Genomic DNA, 17,261 nt, shown 5'->3' on the forward strand with positions numbered 1-17,261 from the left:
TAATACCAATAATAATAATGATAACAATAACAATAATGATAATAATACTAATACTAATACTGATAATAATAATAATGATAATAATAATGACAATAATGATAATAATGATAATAATAATAATAATAATAATAATAATAATAATAATAATAATAATAATAATAATAATAATAATAATAATAATAACAATAATAATAATAATAACAATAATAATAATTATAATGATAATGATAATAATTATATCAATAACAGTAATAATAATGATAATTATAGTAATAATAACAATAATAATAATAATAATAATAATAATAATAATGATAATAGTAGTTATAATAATAATAATAATAATAATAATAATAATAATAATAATAATAATAATAATAATGATAATAATAATTATAATAATAATAATTATTATTATAATAATATAATATAATAATGATAATAATAATAATTATTATTATAATAATATAATATAATAATAATAATATGATAATATATAGTAATAATAATATAATAATATAATAATATAATAATATAATAATGATAATTAATAACAATAATAATATCAATAACAATAATAATAATAACAATAATAATAATAACAATAATAATAATAATAATAATAATAATAATAATAATAATAATAATAATAATAATAATGATAAATAAAAAATAACAATAATAGATAAAAAATAAAATAATAATAATATTAATAAAATAATAAAAATAATAATAATAAAATAATAAAATAATAAAATAATAAAATAATAAAAAAAATAATAATAATAATTATCAAAATAATAAAAATAATAATAAAATAATAAAATAATAAAATAATAAAATAATAAAAAAAAAATAAAATAATAAAATAATAAAAATGAAATAGTAAAATAATAAAACAATAAAATAATAATAATAATAAATAATAAAAATATAAATAATAATAATAATAATAATAATAATAATAGCAATAATAATAATAATAATAGCAATAATAATAATAATAATAGCAATAATAATAATAATAATAGCAATAATAATAATAATAATAGCAATAATAATAATAATAATAGCAATAATAATAATAATAATAATAATATTGATAATAATCGTAGTAATAATAATAAATAGCAATAATAATAATAATAATAATAATAATAATAATAATAATAATATTGATAATAATCGTAGTAATAATAATAAATAGCAATAATAATAATAATAATATTGATAATAATCGTAGTAATAATAATAAATAGCAATAATAATAATAATAATAATAATAATAATAATAATAATAATAATAATAATAATAATAATAATAATAATAATAATAATAATAATAATAATAATAATAATAATAATAATAATAGCAATGATAATAATAATAGCAATGATAATAATAATAGCAATGATAATGATAATAGCAATGATAATAATAATAGCAATGATAATAATAATAGCAATGATAATAATAATAGCAATGATAATGATAATAGCAATGATAATAATAATAGCAATAATAATAATAACAATAATAATAATAATAACAATAATAATAATAACAATAATAATAATAACAATAATAATAATAACAATGACAATAACAATGACAATGACAATGACAATGACAATGACAATGACAATGACAATGACAATGACAATAACGATGACGATAACGATGACGATAACGATGACGATAACGATGACGATAACGATGACGATAACGATGACGATAACGATGACGATAACGATAACGATAACGATAACAATAACGATAACGATAACGATAACGATAACGATAACGATAACGATAACGATAACGATAACGATAACGATAATGATAATGATAATGATAATGATAATGATAATAATAATGATAATGATAATGATAATGATAATGATAATGATAATGATAATGATAATGATAATGATAATGATAATGATAATGATAATGATAATGATAATGATAATGATAATGATAATGATAATGATAATGATAATGATTATATTGGTCAACGGCTCGTGGGCGTGTGTAGATATACAATCGCATGTACACGTACGTATATGTACACAATTATGTATACATCTTTATTACCTATGTAAACATCCAGTATTATATGTATAAATATAACAAAATTAATTGTAATTATATATATGTGTTCCAAGGACTCTTGTCCAATATAAATTGTATAAACTAATTTGGAACCACCAGTCCGGTTCACTCGCCAAATCGTTGTGACAGGTCCCAGGGCGCCGGGGCAGTAGTGTTCATTCTGGCTCCCTATCGAGCAGACCTTGTCTTTTTGTTTTGATATGTGATAGTGTTCAGTGAAATTTAATATATGTTTATTTTCGTAAATATAATTTTTCATTGTTCCTGTCACATATTATGGTGGCAGCGAAATTGTAAAAACTTTGTGAAAGACTATATAGTTTTACGAACAAAAGACAAATTTGAAAAACTTAAAGGCCGGCCTAGTTCGATGTGCGTGTGTTTTCTGTTTGTCGTGTTTTTCCCTACCTTTTTAATTTCAGGGATACAGTTTTTTTTCAGTTAATGTGACAGTCCTTCGTCAACTAAATTAACAGTGCAAAAACTATAAACTTCTAGTCCCTGCAATAGCTGTTAATGGTGAATCCGACGGACAAGCTGCCGGTGACCTGCTCCTGTGTAATAGCCGTAGCTAACAATCTACGCCCCATCGGACCCTTACGCCTATAACACTAGTTCCCCAGTGAATCATCCAGCAGATTCAACACTAGTCACGTCGCCTAGACCACCTAGTAACCTGGATGGTTATCTATAAGGTTCAAACCAAAGACTATATACGAAAGACTGGAAGGCACGAAAAAGGTGTAAATAGCCTAACTGATTACTCATGAGTTTAGTTACTTCAACCAACGCTAGAGATCGCTGTGCTTTATTCGGAAAGAATTAGCGGGCTTTTTGGATCGTCTGCATGTTTACATTTCAGCCATATGTGACTTGGAACACATGGTTGGTTCAAACGGTCCAAAAGTTCTCATCCTGAATTCATGTACCATCGGTTTCCTAAAGAACCACAAAGGTAAGTGTATATTGTACTGCCAACATTAAGTATTATAGACATATAAGTGTCATTTTATTCATTAAGTAAAATTGTAAATCAACATTCTCTTCTTTTTTGATAGATGTTCAAAGTGGATACAAGTAACCGGTATATCGACATAAGGAAGAAAACACCTACACAATTAAATAAAAGTCAAAGGATATGTAGCCATAATTTTTCTCAACGGCAATATGCATCATCAACCCGTTTGTGCCCCAATGCATACCCAGATCAAAATTTGCCTGCTGAGTGAGTCAATGCAGTTTTATATATACATTATCATAAGATTACAATAATTAACATTGTTTGGTAAGAAGTAATGATTTTCATTATGCGTTATATTATCTATCAGATCCAGCACACCCAGATGAGCCAGAAATAACCAGTATGGATGCAGGTAAGTGCTTGATCAATGTGTAAATAGTATAGTACAGTTATAAGGTTAATTGAAATGACTTTATTTTATTAGCACATTGCATTTGAAACAAAACATTGGTTGTCTCTATATATTATATATTTCTGTATTACTTTAAAGTTGAACATTATTTAGAATATTCTTTCATTGCCATTAGCTAATTTTTGTATTTGCACAAAACATATTTCAACTTGAAATTACAAACTAAATTCTGAGCATAGATACCTTACATACATTATCTGTTTATAACTACAAAACATCACATATATTATTTTACAGATATTGACCTGCACTTGGATACTGCAAGTACTTTGCAAGTACTTTGCATCACCAGCAAATTGAAATTGAAATCTTGCCAAGTTCATTGGATGAGAACTTTGGTTAGTACTGACCATTTATTAGCATTGCATAATTCTATAAGACCTGTAAATCATAAAAAGTAAGCAACATATGTCAAATTGCAACAACAGATATTAGTACCACAATTGAGTCCACAGTTATATAGATGTTTTATAGACCTGCTTCACACTCTTGGCATAAATGTGATAATGTGATAAGAATAGAAATTGTTCTGGTAGATGTTCTTTGGAATTAATAAAATTATGAAATAAAACCTAAGCTTTCATTTGCCCATATTACCACATATAATACCCATGAAGACTAATGATAAAGAAATTCATATGTATATAAATCAAATAAGAGAATTATATATATATATATATATATATATATATATATTATGTGTGTGTGTGCGTATGTATATGTGTGTGTGTGTGTGTATATTATAATTTTTCTTTATATTTTATGAAAAATTCAGAGGTATGAAAGATATTATATATACGAGATATTGTCAAATGTCAAGTATGTGAAAGCAAATACTATTTACACAGTAATGGTTACAAATGAAGTAAAAAAAAAAAAAAAGTATTGAACTAAAATAATAATCATATACAAGGCCGAAAATATCAATCAATATATAATTCTAAAAATATATAAAATACAATAAAATGGCAACAATAGCTATCGCTTCGATTTTTAAATTTTCAACCGCTCAATAGATGGCGTTAAAACCCCAATAATCTAGCGGTATTTGGCATTAATTCTGGCTACATATTTTTGCTAAACACCTTAAGGCCTGTCTACACGAGCGGGCCTGATCGGCGGGCTTGCCCGTTAACGGGCATATTTGACGGGCAAACGATCAAATTGCCCGAAAGGCTGCCGAGCGAAATCACTGAGCTGGTGCCCGGTAGCTGGAGTTTCTACCCTGCCAGACGCAAGATAATATCGTGAACCCACAGCGGGCCTTCATCCCACATTCCACGGCATATTAGCACAGTGAACATTTAACGATGGCAGCCCAGGATAGAGCACAAAATCTTTTTCTTGACAATGCTAGGCACCATGGTTCTCGTACAGCACTCCACCCGCTACTGGCAACATCGGGCAGGCCCAGCTGTTCATCACTTCGGTCGTGTGGACAACATTCACGGGCAGGCCCGCGAGAATTTGCCCGTTAACGGGCAAACCCGCCGATCAGGCCCGCTCGTGTAGACAGGCCTTTACGAACCCTTCCTGTCTTTCTTTTATAGTCTTTGGTTCAAACCCATGTGCAAGGTTAAAAGCTATATTGCTACCTCTTATTTTCCCAACATTCCATGTTAACTTATTGTAAAATTAATATTGTATTAATAGTACTTAATTGTTCTTTACATTTGATAAACAATTTTCATTTTTACATACAATTTTCTTACGGGTGTGGCTGGTGGCTTAAAAAATTATTTCTTTTAGACTGTTGTACACAGCGTTCTCCATCATGGCTCAGGCAACACGTTCCAAGGCCAATGAGCCATCTGATTCAACATCTGATTCAACTTCTGATCAACTTGCAACATCCCAGGTAACACAAATACCCGTATTAAATCTCATCCATCAGAAACCTGCCATACAGACTTTCGATGGAAATGATTCTTCTTATACAGCATCTCTCTTTATTCGTATGTGCGAGGATGCTATTATATCATCCAACATTACCACGGATAAGGAACGTATCTCGTTCATACGCTCCCAGATTACCCCCAATTCATTAGCCTCTGAAATGCTGTCAGCTAGCTGTCTCAACCCCATTGAACTTAACCATGATTACAATAAATTCAAAACAAATTTCCTTCAGTTGTATGGGGACACAGGTAGAGAAGAAGGATTTCAATGGTGTTTCAAGCTGGCAGAGCAGCTAACTGTGAGTCACGGAACGTTAAATTTCATGCGCTCACAGGCAAAATCTAGCACCTTTGTTACCGGAGCCATAGCCAGTTTGAAAGAATTACAATGGATAGAAAATGACAACATTTCAGTGGCCAGATTTCAACTTGTCTTAGAATATTTATTATTTATGTTATTTCTAACTCCACACGAGCGTAGAATCGCTTCTTCCTTAGATTATACAAAGGATGAAACTCTCCTTCATTATGCAACAAGGCTTTCTAAGAAATTAAAAGAAATGCCACGTCTTGCTACATTAGCCCAAGTAGTCCACAACCAACAATCTTCTGAAGTACATTCTCTACCTTCACCCCCAAGTTCTAACATGTTTTCAACACACTCTCAGAGTATCTCTTCTTCTGAAGATTCTATCATGTCATGTGCATACTGTCACAAACAAGGACATACTTATAACCGTTGTTTCCTTCGTAAGCGTCATGAACGCCAATCTACAAAATTTTCTCCCTTAGACTCTCACAGACCCTCCCCTCCCCAAATGCAGCACAATTCACGGAAACAAAGAAATTCCTATACGCCCCTTTCTCACCTTCCTCAGGATCTCTCACAAATGTCCCTACAACACCTTCCTAAAGACTGTCTTGTACATGGATCCTGTGGTCACACTTCAGAACAATGCTTCAGGATCAAGAAACTTAGAGCAGATACTGTTGCCTCTGCCCCTACTCAGTCCCATTTTCAACAGCGCCTATTTCCAAATCCCAAAACGTAACAATGACTCCTCTGAAAGTTCTCCCCTTAACAGATACTAGTTCTTCACTTCTTACTTTCCAGTGCTACATGCGTAAATCACCTCTTTCAGTAGTCATAGACACTGGAGCAGAAATTAGCATCATGAGCCACACTACATACAATATTATCAAAGAGCTTTATCGAGTTCCACTTTCTCCTTCTTGTGACACGATACAAACTGTCCAAGGCTCTACATTACCTATTCATGGCACAGCTACTATTCCTCTCAAATTTTCTACTTCTACCAAGGTTATTTCTGTTGATTTTGTGGTGGTTTCCAACTTTGCTCTCAAATGTGATTGCCTTTTAGGTTTGGATACTCTAGCAAAGTACAACATAAACATATCCCCTCAACAGCGTAAGGTGAGCTTAGAGAACACAATTCTTATGGCAACGGACAACCCTGTCTCCATATGTGTTTCACCCGCCTACGTTCAGTCTAAACAGTTATCAAATTTTCCCACTAGTGACTCTTCACAGCTATCGTGCAAAGTTCCAGCACCCTTAAATTCTTCAAAACTTTCCTGTGCAGCTGTTGTTATTGGTGATCATCACATAAAACCCTCTACTGCCATAAGGATTCCAGTGCAAATTTCAGATGCTCCAATTGGCTCTGATGTCCTTTCTCAACCTAACTCTGTGCGTCTCAAACGTCTCGCACTAGAAGGTACTCTATCCACTGTTGGTCAGGATCATACCACTATTGCATTAGTTACTAATGTCACTGGTGTTCCCTTTACACTTTCTGCTGGTATTAACCTTGGATCTTTTGAAATTGTCGAGGTCGACACCTTTCAGAACTCTCCTCCTATTATAGCAGCTGCCGTTCAATCCACTAATGTTACAAATGGCAATTCTCATCTAGCTTCTCAATATGCAACGTATGTAGGACATACTGACTTTCCAGAAGTAACACCACGTCTTCTTGAATTACTAGTAGCAAAGCGGCAGGCTTTAGCCCTGCCTGGTGAACCATTAGGTGTTACAGATCGTGTTACCCATAGGATTGATCTTAAACCGGGAACACGTCCAGTTTATGTGCCCTCATACAGGTTGCCCCATTCTCGTCGTCTCATCGCACAATCTTTAGTCGACGAACTTTTGAAAGAAGGCGTCATTACAGAATCCCATTCTGAATGGAATTCTCCGCTCCTTCTTGTACCCAAGAAGGATGGATCGTTTCGTCCTGTGATAGACTACAGAAAGGTAAATGACATTACTGTCCCTGACCATTACCCTCTGCCTGTGTTAAGTGATCTGCTACAATCCATCGGTTCAGGTAACACTGTATTTACCACCTTAGATTTAAAAGCAGGTTTCTGGCAGATACCCTTAGAAGAACAGTCACGTAAAGTGACAGCCTTCTCAACTCCATCAGGCCACTACGAATGGCTCCGTTGTCCAATGGGTTTGCGAAATGCTCCATTGACCTGCCAACGTCTTGTCAACTCTATCTTTCATGGTCTCATAGGTGATGGTCTCTTTATTTATCTAGACGACCTAATCCTAGTCTCTAAGGATATAGAAAACCATTTCCAAAAGTTGTCCTTAGTATTGCAAAGGTTTGCTGAAGCAGGACTCAAACTTAACCTTCCCAAATGTTCCTTCTTCAAAGCAAGCATTCAATTTCTAGGTCATGTAGTTGACAAAAATGGTATCCATACCACAGATGAAAAGGTTAGAGCTGTTAAAAACTTCCCTATACCTAAGACTGTTGAACAGGTACGTTCCTTCCTAGGGTTAGCAGGATATTACCGTGCCTTTGTAAAGGACTTTGCTTCCATAGCATCTCCACTCACACGCCTCCTTAAGAAGGATGCTTCCTTCAAGTGGCAGGAAGAACACCAAAACAGTTTTGACTCCTTAAAACATGCTCTTACTAATGCACCTGTACTAGCTTTTCCTGACTATAGTCTACCTTTTATTATTTGTACATATGCTTCTGGCTCAGGTGTTGGTGCTGTGCTTATGCAGCAAATTGATGGTCGACATTCACATGTCATAGCCTATGCCAGCCGAAAACTCAATTCTGCTGAGTCCCGCTATTCGGCAACTCATTTAGAAGCTTTAGCAGTTGTATGGTCATTACGACATTTTCGTGATATCATCTTTGGATATCCAATTACCATTTACACAGACCATATGGCTGTCACACAACTTTTCAAAGGCAAAAATCTTTCAGGCCGCCTAGCCAGATGGTTTCTAACCATAGAAGAATTTAATCCAGTAATGAAACATATCCAAGGCAAAGCAAATCATGTTGCCGATGCTCTTTCACGACAATTACCAATTGCTGCTATTCAAAGAGTACATAATTTTAACTTACAAGAATTAGCAGAAGCTCAACATCAGGACCCTGTATGGTCTGCTGTTATATATGCCTTCGAATCGGGTGATAACATCCACCTGAAGATACCAGTACCATTATCACAATTTTCACTTGAGGACAACGTTCTTACTCGTAAAGTGAAAGTGTATGAGCAAGATGTTACACAACTAGTGATTCCTGAGTCACTAGTTCCTATAGTTTTATCTCTTGTTCATGATTCCCCTCAAGCTGGCCACCCAGGCCGTGACAAAAACCTGGCTATGGCTCGCAAGAAATATTACTGGCCCAAGATGCGCCTCGACATTACCACTCATGTTGCCAAGTGTAAGTCTTGTGCTTTGAACAAAGGCTACACGCAAACTGCCCCTATCTTAGAGTATCCTATTCCGTCTCGTCCTTTCGAGACAATAGCAATAGATCTTCTACAACTACCCTGTAGTACTCAAGGCTCTATGTATGTTCTAGTATGCGTAGATCACTTCAGCCGTTTTGTGATTTTGGCTCCTTTACGTAGTAAATCTGCTCCAGCTGTTGCCCATGCTTTGGTAACGCATGTTTTCTGTCCTTACACTACCCCTTCAGTGCTACTCAGTGACAATGGCACTGAGTTTAAGAATGAAATAATGGCCAAAATTTGCCAGCAGTATAACATCAAACAAACCTTCATTACTGCTTATCACCCTTCCTCTAATGGGCTGGTTGAGAGGACCAACAAAAAGATTCTTGACGTCCTGAGGCATTTCTATAGTGACTTACAGGAGTCATGGGAAGATTGGCTCCCACATGTTGGTGCCTGTATTAACAGCACCATAAATGAATCTACAGGTAAGACCCCTCATTACATAATTTATGGTTCTGAGAAAAGGTTTCCATATGATCTTTTACATGATACACAATGCCCAGTTTATAATATTGAAGATTACGCGCAGGTACAATGCAAAATTCTTCAATCAATCTATGCTTCTGTACGAGACAAGTTGCAAGTCTCTCGTTCACAAATGGTTCAAAAGCACCAGACCAAAGCCACACCCGTATCCCTCAAAGTAGGCGATACAGTGTTTAAATTACAACCTGAGCGAAAAAGTAAGCTCGCACATAAATTTTCAGGCCCTTTTCTTGTAACTCAGAAGTTGCACCAGAACAAATACATAATTTTTTACCCTTCACGTAACTTGTCGGAAACGGTACATCCTGACAACTTAAAGAAAACCAAGGTGGCCATACCTACATTTGCTGTACCACCTCCTGGGCCCAATTCTGTACAACCTGCCCATACTTACAATTTAAGATCCACGGGCCCTGTGCCTTAGCTGTATGAAAACAATGTAAATTAAGATGCTTTAAGCATTGTTTGTATTGTTTACCATTTCTTGTATCCAATTCTTATGTGTCTTTGTATCTCTATTTTTGTATTTTTGTAGACTTATGTATCTTTGTATTGTGTATGTCCCGGACGTCCGGCAATTGCATTAATTTTTACTGGCGCCAGTTAATTAATTTCTTATTTTGTGTATTGTTTATTTTCCCTGTGTGATATCCTATGTACAGTTACTCTATTTTGTATAGTATGTTTTGTTTTGTTCTATTAATTTACTTGTTTAAATCTTATGTACAGTTTTGTAATTCCGAGTTAAATAATTTTCATATAAGAACATAAGAACATAAGAAATAAAGGAGACTGCAAAAGACCATAAGGTCTACACTAGGCAGCTCCGTATCCATCACCACCTGTCATCCCCATCCATAAAGTTGTCTAATCGTTTTTTAAAACAACTGATAGTTTCAGCGCTTACTACATGGTTACTAAGTTTATTCCATTCATCGACCACCCTATTAGTAAACCAATTCTTGCCTATTTCCTTCTTAAATCTAAATTTGTCCAGTTTGTACCCATTACTGCGAGTCCTGCCCTGTTGTTTTATTATGATGACCTTGTTTGCATCACCCTTGTTATAGCCTTTGATCCACTTGAACACTTCTATTAGATCACCCCGCACTCTGCGTCTTTCCAGAGAGTGTAAGTTTAGGTGCCTAAGCCTCTCTTCGTAAGGCAAATTTCCGAGTCCTTGTATCATTTTGGTCATTCTTCTCTGTACTGATTCTAATGAATTTATGTCCATTCTGTAGGACGGAGACCAAAACTGTACCCCATAGTCAAGGATGGGTCTAACTATCGCTAGGTAGAGTTTAATAATTACCTCTGCACTTCTATTCGTTACCGTCCTAGCAATGAAGCCTAATGCTCTGTTAGCTTTATTTCTGGCGCTAATACACTGCTTCCTGGTTTTAAGGTCCGGACTCACCAGAACTCCCAAGTCCCTCTCGCACTCAGATTTTTCTAAAAACGTGTTATCTAAGTTGTATCTATTTTCGGGGTTGTGTAGCCCTACGTTTAACACGCTACACTTAGAGATATTGAAGTTCATTTGCCACTTCACCGACCATGTTAACAGCTTATTAAGGTCATCCTGCAGAATCTGGGCGTCGTCTCCTGACCTAATTAGGCGTCCTATTTTAGTGTCGTCCGCAAACTTACTAACATCACTATTTAACCCTTCGTCTAAGTCGTTTATATACATAATGAACAACAAGGGACCCAAAACCGAGCCCTGGGGAACCCCGCTAGTAACATTGCCCCACCTAGATTTTATTCCATTTATGGTGACCCGTTGCTTTCTGTTACTAATCCAAGCTCTAATCCATTCTAACACTTTTCCTCCTATGCCATGGGCTTTGATTTTATTTAGTAGTCTCTGGTGTGGCACTTTGTCGAACGCTTTGCTAAAGTCAAGGTAAATAACATCGTAATTTTCATTGTTGTCTGCCGCCTTATATACCTTAGTGTAAAAGGATAGAAGATTAGTCACACATGACTTACCCTTGGAGAAACCATGCTGTGAAACACGAATTAAATTATGCCCTTCAATGTGTTCTCTGAGTCTATTTACTATTATTGATTCAAGCATTTTTCCTATAACCGATGTCAAACTGATTGGCCTGTAGTTGCATATAGACGATCTATCTCCCTTCTTAAAAACAGGAACAACGTTTGCCTGCCTCCAAGCAGTTGGAACAGAACCAGTGTCTACCGATTTATTGAATATTTCAGTTAACTGGTCGCAGATTTCAAATTTACACTCTTTAAGCATTCTTGGAAAAATTTCGTCTGGACCCGGAGATTTTGTAGCTTTAAGTCTGTCAATCTGCTTGACTACTTCCTCTTTACTAATGCTGATATTAGTTAGACTACTTTCTTCATCCCCTCTGAAAATCGGATCGCAGTCAGGTACTTTATCTAACCTCTCATCAGTAAATACCGATAGAAAATAATTGTTAAACTCCTCACTCATTTTTTCTTCCGATTCAATCATGACATTTTCATTGTTTTTAATTGGTCCTATTCTTTCTTTATTTTTTGTTCTATAGAGGTGAAAGAAACCCTTTGGGTTGGATTTTGCTTGACTGGCAACCTTGATTTCATAATTACGTTTCGCTGAACGTGTATTCCTTTTAACCAGCTTTGCCATTTCGTTATATCTTGATCTAAGGTGTGATTCCCCGTTTTATATTTTTACGTAAAGTCCTCTTTTCATTCCGATCTCATGTTTCAATCTGTCCGTCATCCATTTGGGAGTATTACTATTTTTCCGTATTGACTTTAGGGGGATAAATGTATTTTGTGCATTAATAATTAGATCAGTTAGATTGTTATACATGTCATTTAAATTACTGACCTGACTGCTGGGCCCTCGCCCCCAATTGACCTGCCCTGAGGTATGCGTAGTACCCTCTTTGACCCAGACCTGACCTAAGGTATGCTTCTTACCGTCCATGACCCACACCTGACTAGCCCCGCAACGAGAATCAAGAATGTCTGAAACGTCCGCCTGGCTTTTCGTATTCAATTTCAAATAGGTTTTTATATTGTCAAAGTTTTCTTTCCTGAAGTCTGGTACTTGAACGTTATTCGTACTTTTTATTTTTTCCCAAATAACATTAAATCTTATTTCTTGATGATCGCTAAAGCCTAGACTATCTCCCACTATTACGCTGCTAATTTGGTGCTCATTATTTGTTAGAATTAAGTCCAGGGTATTTTGTCCCCTCGTAGGATCGGTAATCATTTGTTTTAGGAAATTATCCTGCACCACATCTAGGAATTTCTTCGCTTCATGATCTCCTATTAAAGTTTCCCAGTCAATGTTTCTATAGTTAAAATCTCCCATGATTACAACGTTTTTGTACTGGGACGCTCTGTGAATTTCATGAATCAGGGAATCAGTCTGCTCAATGCTAAGGTTAGGAGGTCTATACAAGACGCCAATAATAGCTTTCTTATTCTTGCCTATAATCTCTACCCAAATAGATTCCGTACAGTCCTCTTCCTTAATCGAATTGTTGACAATACAGTTTAAAGTATTTTTAACGAAAAGTGCTACACCTCCCCCATTCCTGCCGACCCTATCCTTATGAAAAAAACTTATATCCTTCTATTTCGATTTCCGGAAGAAAATGTTTATCAGCCATGTTGATCCAGGATTCAGTAATAGCTATAATATCGAAATTTTCTACGCATGCTTTACCTCGCAGCAAATCAATTTTGTTAATTATGCTCCTGCTATTTGTATAGTAAACTTTAAGTTTATCTTCCCTCCACCTGCTTTGGTGATTTTTTACACAGTCCTCTAAGTTGTTTATATTGCCTAAACTATATTCCGATACTTCCCCCCCTACTCCCACATAATCTACCCGAAAAAACCCTGTAGGATGCCTACTTCTCGCTCAAGGGATTCAGCAAGGAGCCGAAATCCTCTGGGAGACAAGTGCACTCCGTCCCTTGTGTATAGGTGATTCTTACCATAAAAGCGGTCCCAGTTGTCGACAAATGCCCATCCATTGGCCTTACAATGTTTTGCCAGCCTGCAATTCATTGCAATAGCCCTGGAATGCCACATGCCTCCAACTCTACGCCTCGGAAGGATTCCACATACTACAGGAAAACCTCCCCTATTTCTAATCTTGTCTAGCGCATCCCGATACCGCGCAAATAATTCCTCACTCCCTAGCTTACCTATATCATTTCCTCCGGCACTTAAGCAAACTACTGGGTCCTTACTTTCTCCTACTAGACACTCCTCTATCCTATCTCTAACATCTCCTATGCCCGCGCCAGGGAAAACACACCTGCGTCCTATGTTTCCTATCTTTGTCGCAGAAAACCCTGTCTAAATATCGCACTTGACTGTCTCCAACTACCAAAATCTTACATGTGGTCAGGTATCCAGAGTCTGACCTTTCCTTCTTCACTTGGATTTAATTAGTTCCTTCTTCCTGCATGTTCGCCAGCACTTGAAACGAGTTTTTGCATTTCAGTGGGGCTGGTGAAGACTTTTTTTCACTTTTCCGCATCTTATTTCTCACCGTATTCCATCCATGCTCATCGCTAATTTTGTCTTCCGTATTATGGGCCTTCGAGCGGAGAACTCGATTCTCCTCTTTAAGGCACTTAACAGCATCCTCCAAGGCTTCAATTCTGCTAAGTAGAGATTGAACCTCTTCGGCGCTGAACACAGTGACACACTCACTCACTCGCCATATCGCTAACATATCGCTTGTAATGTGTTTAAGTATGTGTTTCTCTGGCCATGCCCAAAATTGTATTGTATTCTTGTTCCTCAATGAGGACATTTCGAGGTGTGGCCGAGCGATATATTGGTCAACGGCTCGTGGGCGTGTGTAGATATACAATCGCATGTACACGTACGTATATGTACACAATTATGTATACATCTTTATTACCTATGTAAACATCCAGTATTATATGTATAAATATAACAAAATTAATTGTAATTATATATATGTGTTCCAAGGACTCTTGTCCAATATAAATTATGTAAAAACTATTTTGGAACCACCAGTCCGGTTCACTCGCCAAATCGTCGTGACAGGTCCCAGGGCGCCGCCGCGCCGGGGCAGTAGTGTTCATTCTGGCTCCCTATCGAGCAGACATTGTCTTTTTGTTTTGATATGTGATAGTGTTCAGTGAAATTTAATGTTTATTTTCGTAAATATAATTTTTCATTGTTCCTGTCACATGATAATGATAATGATAATGATAATGATAATAGTACGACAGAGTCGACCTTGAAAATAGCTTGTTACATCAGTCAGGCGTAGATATATCACTCGACTGATTATGTTCGCAGAGTTCCTACTAACGGGTTTGAATAAAATAATCTCACATGATTACACCAAGATAATCTCAACCCAGTCGCGACCATAACTTGGAGAGACAAATGAGTAAATTCCTTCCGTGCCTGTTAGCATTCTTTCTTTTGCTATAGTTGCTCCCAGATATCTAATCACTTTCTGTGGTATCACTTTCTGTGGTATCACTTTCTGTGGTATCCCTTCCGTATCAAATGGCATCAGCTAATTTCTTTCATCTCTATAGCATCCCACTGACAAAGGGTTTAGATCCCAATTCAATGAACACGTCCGTATCGTGTAGTGAATTGGTCATTATTTTGGCTGCCGCCAAGCTATTTTATTCGTCTGTGTCACGGACTGAAAGCCGAAAGGATTGAATCCTACTCTGTTGAAACCCAGTGTATGAAATCTGCTACCAAGAGGGCTCATGTTTTATTTCCTAATTGCTATTGGTGATTACCACATACCCCGTCTATTCCTGTAAAGGTAATTTCACACATCGACTTTTGTCAATCGCCGTTTCCCGTGCACGACACGACGTCGTGTTTTTGAATAACCATAAGTGTCCATGGACACTTCGTACGTCACAACGACCTCGTGTAAAAGTGTTCATCCACATTTGGAATATGCTGTTTCCGTATGTTCACCGAATCTCATTAAAAATGTACAACGGCGAGCCACACAACTGATTTCAAATATAAAAGATAAATAATACGAAAAAAAAAAACCCATATGAATCTATTTTCCCTAAAAGGAGTAGACTCAGAGGTGACTTGATACAGGTCACTAAGATTATAAAGGGTATTGACAACATCAAAAGTGACAAAATTTTCACACTGAATGAGAATTAGACAAGAAATAATGATTTCAAACTGTCAGTGAATAGATTTAATTTGAAGGTAGGTAGAAATAACTTTGCCAACCATGTAGTTAATGAATCGAACAAACTTCCTGCAGAGTCAGCGCAATGTAATTAAGTTCGAAGCTTTAAGATTCATTTAGATAAACACATAAACAAGATGCTGTGATGCCTGCCATTTATTTTATATTTGTTTTTGTTTGTTTATTATTACCTATTTGATTACTATTCACTACTATCTATCCATTTATTATTTAACTTTACCTATTTCTAAATTTATTTATTATCATTTATATTATCATATTTACTTATTCATTTATTTATTTATTCATTTATCTATCATTATCATAATTTTTCACATCCGACCTAGTTATGGACCAAAAGGTCCCCTGTCTGGATGCTACTCCTTTGTAATTTGTTGAGCACGATGTCGTGTCGTTGATGGTGCACGGCGAAAAGTCGATGCGTGTGAAACTAGCTTTACAACGTCTTCGGAATCTATCTGATCTTGTTTTGCACGATACGGAGACCGGGGCTTGACTCCTGTGGTTACACTGACTCTCACGTACCCCGGCTGTCCTACTCTGATACCAAGCAACACCTAGACCAGCTCACCCATCTCTCACACCTCAGTGAAAATTTCTTGACAAAAAAATATACTGGGTAGATAAATGCACCACAATAGTTGTCGCTAAATGGATAGATAAATGTACACAATAGTTGTTAATGGATGAATCTATTTAGGCAATTTTTTTTTTTTTTTTTGGCAAGTTGAACTTTTTTCTAATTTTCCCTTTTCAAATATTACTAATATCTGTGGGAATGGGACAAACGAAGCAGAGAGGCAACTGAAGGAATAGGCAAACAAGTGGATGATGAATGGGTGAATAGATAAGGACATGAAAGGGTACAAGTCCACGCGGAGACCATGAAATACAGGGTTATGTGCTGGTTAGACGTACCTCGTCAAGTGTCCGCGGAACGCCTTGTCTCACCGATAGCCGGGGGCGATGTGAGTCGCTGGGGCGATGACTACAGTACCTGCAAACCCATCAAAGCTACGCGGGGACGTTCCTAATCCCTCTCAACTTCTCTTAAAAAACCGCTAAACATGATTCCCAAATTTCTTACAACAATAAGCAAATATCAAACAAGCTGAAAACCACTGCGAAAATAGTATAAATAATCTAATCGTTTAATTAAGACGTCTATTATGACGAAAACTTTTGTACTACGTCTATCATTTGCCCAGTGGTTTTAAGTATATATGCGTATACATATACATATACATATACATATATACATATACATATACATACTGTATACATATACATATACATATAC

General features: G+C 35.6%; 1 protein-coding gene across 1 annotated transcript in view; it reads right to left on the reverse strand.

The window, feature by feature from the left end:
• Window positions 1-16,940, reverse strand: part of LOC143039873 (gamma-butyrobetaine dioxygenase-like) — a 75,713-nt gene extending 58,773 nt beyond the window's left edge. The window contains exon 1 of the mRNA XM_076210173.1: window positions 16,880-16,940. The gene's annotated coding sequence lies outside the window, so the exon portion shown is untranslated. The remainder of the gene's footprint in view (window positions 1-16,879) is intronic.
• Between the last annotated feature and the right edge of the window lie 321 nt (window positions 16,941-17,261).

The sequence above is a fragment of the Oratosquilla oratoria genome, chromosome 27, assembly GCF_046742065.1.
Source record: "Oratosquilla oratoria isolate Oo_2021 chromosome 27, ASM4674206v1, whole genome shotgun sequence".
Classification (NCBI taxonomy): domain Eukaryota; kingdom Metazoa; phylum Arthropoda; class Malacostraca; order Stomatopoda; family Squillidae; genus Oratosquilla; species Oratosquilla oratoria.